General features: G+C 39.5%; 1 pseudogene; it reads right to left on the reverse strand.

The window, feature by feature from the left end:
* Window positions 1-4,823: 4,823 nt before the first annotated feature.
* Window positions 4,824-5,397, reverse strand: LOC150020766 (proteasome maturation protein pseudogene; annotated as a pseudogene).
* Window positions 5,398-8,833: the final 3,436 nt, after the last annotated feature.

The raw sequence follows: 8,833 nt of genomic DNA on the forward strand, positions 1-8,833 counted from the left end.
GACACAGATACATTTTGCCTTAAAAAAGATTTTCCAGAGGCCCTACTGTCCTTCACCTATAAGACATCTTCACCAACCTAAGTACACTCCAAAACCTCCAGGGCCTTCAGGTAACAGATGGGTGGGCCAGACCGAACTGGGGCCATTTAATCTGCCAAGGAGCGGCCATTGCTCAGGTGCTGCCAACTGTCAGACAGAACCCTGGCCCAGGGCTGCTAGAACACCTCAGGGTTTGTGAGAGAAGCCAGAAACTGGGATGTTAAAAAAATGAAATATCTTTTTTTTGGAGAGTTAGGGTTCAACAATATTTTTAAACCCTATGTAGATCATTAAAAAGTGGTTTTGCAAAAAGATTTCAGCAGGGGGTCCCCAGGCTGCTACCGGGAGAAAGAAAACTCCATGGCTCATTGTATTTAACAAGGAAGCTTACCAAGAACTGGCAACCTGGAATTTGCCTTTTCCAGGAAGTTCCTTTGGGCCTCTTATGTTTTTCAAAATCTAACACAATAATAATATTCAGGCTTCCTACATATCATCTCTCCCCCTGCCGTTTCGCTCTCTCTTTGTAAAAATGATTGTTTTCCTTAACAGTGGAACCTTAACACACTCGTTGATACAAGTCATTCTTTAAAAGTAACCTTTGAAAGATATAAATGATTATGATGCCATTTGGTTTTTCTGTCACTAATCTTTTACTATGTTTTCATATTCACATCAGTCTGGCTTGGAATGACATCCTTTCCTGATCATTTGGCCTTTATTTCTGGACTGGTCTTGAGCTAAGGAGTCTCTGAGTGGCTTATCTTTCAATGGCCACAAAGACTTAATTCTCTGCTATTCACAGATGTTCTTATTTGCCCTGCCTAGATTGTGTAAGTTAATTACATGAAAGATTTTGTTTCGATTTTCCACCTCTCCCTTTTCAAAGCTGCTTTCCTTCTATCTAACTGGAGCTAAAGAGAAACAAGATAGAACTGAGAGTGTAAAGCCCTCCTTGTTTTGTTTTTATTCAGAGAAGATATTTTCACTCTTTAATTATTTACCGCTGTTTCACTCCTCATTAGGACCTAATTTATGCACAATAAGTAGAATTAATTTTAATTAGTAGTCCTGGATTGTGAAATTTCCTTAGCAATGTTCCAGAAGAGGCCTCAGCTTTAATAATGCTCAGATTTCCTGTTTTTCTAGAATAGTATTCTAAACAGCACAAACCAGATGTACGAACCTGTGTCCCTACCACAATATATTTATGTAAAACATTTTAATCACCTTGGGATATTTATTTGCAATATTCTAATTACCTTAGGATCCTTTGACTAATATTTGGTCCTTTTTATTTTCTAACTTTCTTATAGTTTCCATCAAAAGAATATGTATCTAGAAATATCTATCCCTCAGGAACTTAAAAGTGATTGTTTCGTCATCATGACTTCAAGTTGAGGTCTTAGTAGTTAGTAATTCCTAAATGTGATCTAATTTTCTGAGAATAAAGGAAGTGACAATGTATACCAAGACAATAATAACACTAGCATTTTTAACATTTTTAAATTGCTCCCTACATGCCCGCATTGTCCAAATCTGTCTGTCAGCTCACTGAACTCCTATTAGCATCCCATTCTTCTTGGTGGCATAGCTGAGGCATGGAGAGGTGGTGTAATTTGCCCAAGGTCACAGAGGTGGGAGCAGAACATACACTTAAACCCACAGCCCTTTGGCCCCAGAGCCTGCAGTTTAACCACTTGGCTGTCCTGCCTTCTAAGCTTGAGGGAAGAAAGCAGAAATATTGTTAAAGCTTATGTTTTTTTCCTTACAAGTTTGCCTTGGGTAGTCTTAGCTCTTCCTTTTTGTACCAAATTCTTCATTTGTAAATTCCAACAATCTATTACCAGAACGTTGTGGCAACTCATTATGTATTCATAGTTCCTTGGAAGAAAGGTTACATCAATATTACAGAACCATTTAAAATATATATGAATGTAGTCATCTAAATATATGACAGTTGCATTTCTCATTATAAATAAATAAATGAGTGCTCACTATCTAACCAAGGCCTGAGGACATGGTTGCTCTGAGTTCCTCACAAGTTAGGCTGCTGAGGCTACCAGGTTCAAGGTCAGACAATATGCTAGGAGTGAGTCTCCCAGAGGCCACAGGAAGCCGCTTCTCAGGCAGTGGCTAAGCCTCTATGTGCCTTTTCATTCAAGCCTTCTACTAGGCTAAGTAGTATAAAAGAAATAAGAAGAAGCAGAGAATAGATATATAAATTGTAATGTGTTCATATAGGGGATTGTTACTCAGCGAGAAAAAATAAATATATGCACAACATGGATGACTGTCACCAGCATTTATATTGAAAAGAGACAGACAAAATAATATATATCGTGTACTTTCCTTAATATAAAGTTTAAGAACAGGTAAAACCAGGGGTGGTGGGTGGGGTGTGTATAGACTGGGGAGGGACACAAGGGAAACTATGGAGTGAGAAAAATGTTTTATGTATTGATCTGCGTGTGGTTACATCCTGGTACAAAGATATATTAAAATCACATAGTTGTACAATTAAGACAAATGCACTTCTAACTCAATAAAAAATAAAATGAAATAAAAAATGTGTAGGTTGAAAACTATTGAGCTGTGTTATGCGTGGTAGGGTCTGCAGCCAGTGCTGAAGGCAGGAACCAGCTCACAACAGGGCTGGTATGTCCAGCTAAGAGGTTGCCCTTTATCCAGTAAGTGCAGTGCCGCCTGAAGAAGCCACATGATCAGACTGGAGCAGTGAAAGCTCACTCAGCGTCCTTCTGTATATAGGGAAGACTGGAGCTGGACAAAACAGAAAGCAGAGAGATGAGATTACCTTAAACAGTCCTTGTTTGAAAAAAAGCTAATTATATTTCTATCAACTGGGTCAGTGTATACTTTCAGTAAATACAGAATGTCTGTCCATGAAGTTAGGGGAGGAGGTAGGAGCTTTGTGGACCCACCCTGCCTCCCCAGGCACGCAGGCAATTTAAAAACTGCTTCTCTGAGGCTGCTGAGCCACTGCGGATTGAGAAACCCTGGAGCTTCCTAGTACCTGAGTTCCTGGCTCACTGCCCTTTGCTTCTCATACTTCCCCACCCCCAGCTCCCGTCAGGGTTGCAAATTCTTTTTTCAAAGCATTCACATAGAAGAGGAAGAGGTGGTCACTGCTGGCCACACTGACCTAAATGAAATGCAGGTGTTGCAAGGTCATTTACATGGGGATTATGTATAATTTGTACATTCTCACTCATGCATGCTGTCAAAATTCAAGGATATTTCCTATTAGGATTAAATATTGATAAAGATAAGCAATTTTTTAAAAAACTGAATGAACATGTATGATTTTTAATGTATTTGAATCATAGCTACAGGTCCTTTATTGTTTTAGTGTTATTTTGAGCTGCTTTAACTTACTTAATAAACGTTTTTAATAAAAAAAAAAACTGTTGAAAGTTTATCTGTTTATGTGCTTTACATACATACACACAGGATAATGCTATGCCAGTAGCTTGGGCTTTCTTATGTAAGCTTCTTTAAGTACGACACTGTATTTTTTCATTAGACATGCTCAAGGAGCCATTTACAGGCCATTAAATAAATAAGATATTTTAAAAAGTATTTCAGCAAATGTAACACTCAAATTCTATTTTTATTTTTTAATTATATTTTATTGATCATGCTATTACAGTTGTCTCAATCATTTCCCCTTTTGCCCCCTTCAACCCAGAACTCCCAATTCCCTCAGGTAATCCCCACACCATTGTTCATGTCCCTGGGTCATGCATATAAGTTCTTTGGCTACTCTATTTCCTATACTGTACTTTACATCCCCATGGCTATTCTGTAACTATCTATTTGTACTTCTTAATTTGCTCACCTCTTCACCCATTCCCATATACCTCCTTCCCATTTGGCAACCATCAAAACTCTCTCCATATCCATGATTCTGTCTCAGTTCTTCTTGTTTGCTTAGTTTGTTTTCTAGATTCAGTTATTGATAGATATGTATTTATTGCCATTTAATTGTTTATAGTTTTGATCTTCTTTTCTTTAAATAAGTCCCTTTAGCATTTCATATAATAATGGTTTGGTGATGATGAACTCCTTTAGTTTTCTTCTTATCTGAGAAGGTCTTTATCTGCCCTTCTATTCTAAACAATATCTTTGCTGGGTAGAGCTCTTGGTCCCTGCTTTTAATGACTTTGAATATTTCTTGCCAATCCCTTCTAGCCTGCAGAGTTTCTTTTAAGAAATCAGCTGAGAGTCTTATGGAAACTCCCCTGTAGGTAACTAACTGCTTTTCACTTGCTACTTTTAAGATTCTCTCTGTATCTTTAACTTTTGACAGTTTAATTATGATGTGTCTTGGAATGGGCCCCTTTGCATCCATCTTGTTTGGAATTCTCTGTGCTTCCTGGACTTGCAAGTCTATTTCCTTCACCAAATTAGGAAAGTTATTTTTTTCATTATTATTTTCAAACAGATTTTCAATATCTTTCTCTTCTCTTTTCCTTCTGATACCCCAATGATGTGAATGTTGGAATGCTTGAAGTTGTCCCAGAGGCTCTGTATGCTATCCTTGTTTTGATCTGTTCTTTCATTTGGGTCATGTTTCTTTGTCTGCTCATTTTGGCAGCCTCCCTGGGCTTGTTTCTATGTATTATGTAGAGCTGCTATAACTCCCTGTCTTGGTAGTGTGGCCTAATGTAGTAGATGTCCTGTGGGGTCCAGTGGCACAGTCTCCCTTATTACTCAAGCTGGGTACTCAAGATATGCCCTTTGTGTGGGCTGACACGCTCCTCTTTTTTTTTTTTCATGTGTCAGTACTTTTAATATTGTATACATACAATTATAATAAAAAGATGACTACAGACAAGATGCAGCCCCTCCATTTCCATGATCACCACACTGCATTACAGTAAACCAAGTTTATATTCCACCATCAAGTGTGGTTCTCCCATTAGTTCACTTTGTGATGGGTCATTAAGAATATCTTCAAATCCAATAGTCTCATCATTATCCCTCAAAATATCCAGGGAAAGATTTGAGCTTGGAAGAAATGGAAGACGCTGAACCTGTTGCACTGCCTTCAATTCCATTTGCAATTTTAGTGGAGCAAACAGACCCTGGATGTTTCTCAGCATGGAAAAATTCATTTTATCTTGGTTAAGCTGGAAATTTTTTTCTGATAATTCAAGAGGATGACTAGGCAAAAGTTCATTTTTCACACAAGTAAAACCTTTTCGAAGAAGATCATGACTTTCAAAAGGTCCACTTGCTGAAAGTTCAGTAACTGGAATGCTGTCCTTTAGCTGAGATCCAAGTCCTCTGGTATTCATTTTCTGCCTGCTTTGCGAACAGCCTCTCAGCACTGTTCCCCTCCTCTTGATTGCTATTGATTTTGATTACTGTTGGCAGTTCAATGGGAGGAATTTATCCAGGCCAGTCAGCCGCAAGGGCTGGCTGTGACCACTAACAACCAACCTCTGTCCTCCATTGAGGGTCAGCTGCTCAGGGGCAGAGTCGTGGTGCTCCAATATGGTCTGTAACTGTCCACTGAGTGTGCAGGATCTGAGGTGCAGGCCAAGTTTAGCTGCCACCTGTGTTTTGCCCAGGGCCACCCTGCCTGAGCTATAAAGCAATCGGAGATGACTGCTACTTCTGTTGGGCTTGGAAATTCCCAGGTGAAGCTAAAACGTTAATCTAGGCTGGCTGCTGCTAATGCCAGGCCTGGGGGCCAATTAACAAGAGTACCAGTGGCCAGGGGCTCACTGAGGCTGCCTGTTGTTTATTTGATAGGGTTTAGGAAGTTGTGAAACATAAGCCAAGACCAGCAATTCATATGGAAAAGCCACTGTTAACAGCTGTAAATTGGGTGAGACTGAACCTCAGAGGATCTCCAGGGCAGGGCAAACAGTGTTAGCCAGGATGATGGAGTCTCAGATATGGCACCTAACTGCTGGCTCCGGCTCAGTGGCTCTTTTGGGGGAGGGTTCAGAAAATGGACAATGGCCTCTGCCCACCTTTCTGTCTGGGAGAAAGCTTTCCCCCAGCTCTCATCCTGATGCCAGATACTTCAGTTCCTCCCTGTGTATCACTTGTGCCTTTCAAGTTGCTACCCCAGTGCTAGAATTCAGAAGGAGTGAGTTTGAGTAAGTCCATATGTGGGCTCTTTAAAAGGAACTGCTTGGGACTCCAGAAGATTCTTCTACCAATTCAATCCCCAATGATTTTTGCAGCCCAAAGTTATGGGGACTTATATTCTTGGCATTGGAAACATGGGCTGGGGGGCCTGTTGTGGGGCTGGGTCTCCTCACTCCCGAGATGTCCCTCTAAGTTTTTATCCACCACACATAGATTTGGGATCAGCCTGTTCCATGTCTCCACCCCTCCTACCGGTCTGGATGAATGTAGTTTCTTTAATTTCATAGTTGTCAGACTTCCATTCAACTTGATTTATGCCACTTCTGAGTGATAATTATCCTATAATTTAGTTGTAATTTTGATGTGGTTGTGCAAGGAGGCAAGCTGTGTTTACCTATGCCACCATCTTGACTGGAAATCTCAATACTCTAATTTCTAAAAAAATGATGTGTTATGTGTTAGTGTACATGTTTAAATACAAGTACTTAATTTACAAGTGGATTAACTGAACCTTCAGGTACTCTCAAGACTTTTAGCAGTTCAGGTATATAACCTATGAACCAGAAATGGCACTGCTTGAAGGAAAGCTAAAGATCAGTCAGCTACACTCACCTACTTTACAAATGGAAGCAGCAGCTCTATCAAAGCTAAGGAACTTGGCCAAGGTCATTCTATTGACACAGGTTCTTTACAATGTGTTTTTTCACCTCCAAAACACTTTTTTTTTAAATATCCTAAGTAAAAGTTTATCTGATGATTTGAAGAGAGTAAGAAAATGGATATTAAAAATAACTGTGGATATATGAATAGAAGAAAATGACCACCTGTGGTGGGATTAACCTAACTATGAGCTGGAAAAGGCAGGAAAATAGAGGAACAAGGTGTGAGATTGATCATGATACTCGTAAGAAGCAAGAAAGCATTGACTGGGGGTGGGGTGTTTCAGATTTGTGCACTAGACACAAGTTGATGTTAATCTAGGATGACTTGGTCACTGCCAAAATTGATGGGAGTGGGAGGAAGTTTGGAAGGCAATTTAGATATATGGGATAATTTTTTAAAACCCGAATTCATGCCAAAAAATTAATCGTAAACAAGAAAAATTTAATACTGACAGGATCTGGCACTGTACTTTGATGGTCATGCCTTGGTCTGTGTATCCAAATTATGGTTCTGGTTCAAAAAACCTTCATTTACAAAAATTGGCAACTGATCTGTGAGCCATGGTTTGTCAATTTGGTTTTTAAAACACTGCATTAAAATTATCACTTACTGCCCTGGATGGTGTGGCTCAGTATATTGAGTGCTAGCCTGTGAACTCAGGGGTCACCGGTTCGATTCCCAGTCGGGGCACATGCCTGGGTTGCATGCCAGGTTCCCGGTTTGGGGCTTGTGAGAGGCAACCACACATTGATGTTTCTCTCCCTTTCTCCTCCCTTTCCCTCTCCCTAAAAATAAATAAATAAAATCTTTAAAAAATAACCAAAATAAATAAAATAAAATTATCACTTACCTTAACTCCTGAGTTTTTTTGGCATCCTCTTAGTTTGTGCCCAAGGTGAGTACCTCACTCACCTCACTTTAGTCCTGGCCCCGAAGTGACCCTTGCAAACACTGTACAGTGGCTAAGTTAGCTGATAAGGCAGCTTGAGCGTAAAACAAAAATTATGCAAAATAAATAATGTAAAACAAAATGAAATTACATGTGGATTTGTTCATGTAATCTCTGTTTTATATGGTTACTTTAGATTCAAGACAGTACATTTTTAGAAATGAGAGAGAAGACAGAAACCGTGGTACCTCCCAGGCCTCGTTGGAGTGGGCCGAGGTACAAGGACCTCCATGCTCAAAAGCTCACTGAGCTGATCAGGAGCAAAGCTACAGCACTAATCGATCCAGAGATGAAACTTGTGTTTTAGCAATTCCCATATTACTTCAGTGTCTAGTGTCCTCTAATCTCACATTTACATCTACCCAAGTTTCATATGAGAGCCCCTTTGGTAGGTTTTAAGCATTCATTATGGTTCAAAAGCAACTCAGGGTTCCAAGGAAAACCACAGTCCAAAGATGAAGTCAGAATTTCTTCAGGATGTGAGTGGTGATTTGTCTGTCTTATGATTCTTATGTACTCATTTCCCAAATAACCTCCAGCATGAAAGAACACATCTGAAATGTTACACTTCCTACAAGAATGTACAGTACAATGATTCCCTGTTCTAGGACATTACATGCTTTAGTGACTCTAACAGACTTTGGATCTTTTGTTTTTTTATTAAGGTGTCAGCTGAAGTCATAATCACATTTAGGGTCAGCATGGCTTTCTTCTAACTGATCAAGTACATACTTACAGATTTCCTGATGTCCAGATCAGAGAACATCATTACCCACGGGGTCATTGTGATGGTAATACAGTTGTCTTTAAAACTCTGCAAACAGTTCTCAGAATGGCTAATGTGATGTTTACCTACATCTACTCTGCCCCCACCCCCAGCACATACACACCAAACTATTAATTTGATTGTACTAGAACTCTTCGGGCTCATCTGTAGAGCCATTTTATATTAGAATGCCAACTGAGATCATTGTATCCATGAATGGTTTTTTCTTCTCTCTCCTTTTAAGTTTTTTGTTGATTCCCAAAGATATGGCGAGGTTTCTTTCTCTTTAT

Source organism: Furipterus horrens, unplaced genomic scaffold, assembly GCF_987537825.1.
Source record: "Furipterus horrens unplaced genomic scaffold, mFurHor1.1.pri manual_scaffold_1, whole genome shotgun sequence".
Taxonomy (NCBI): domain Eukaryota; kingdom Metazoa; phylum Chordata; class Mammalia; order Chiroptera; family Furipteridae; genus Furipterus; species Furipterus horrens.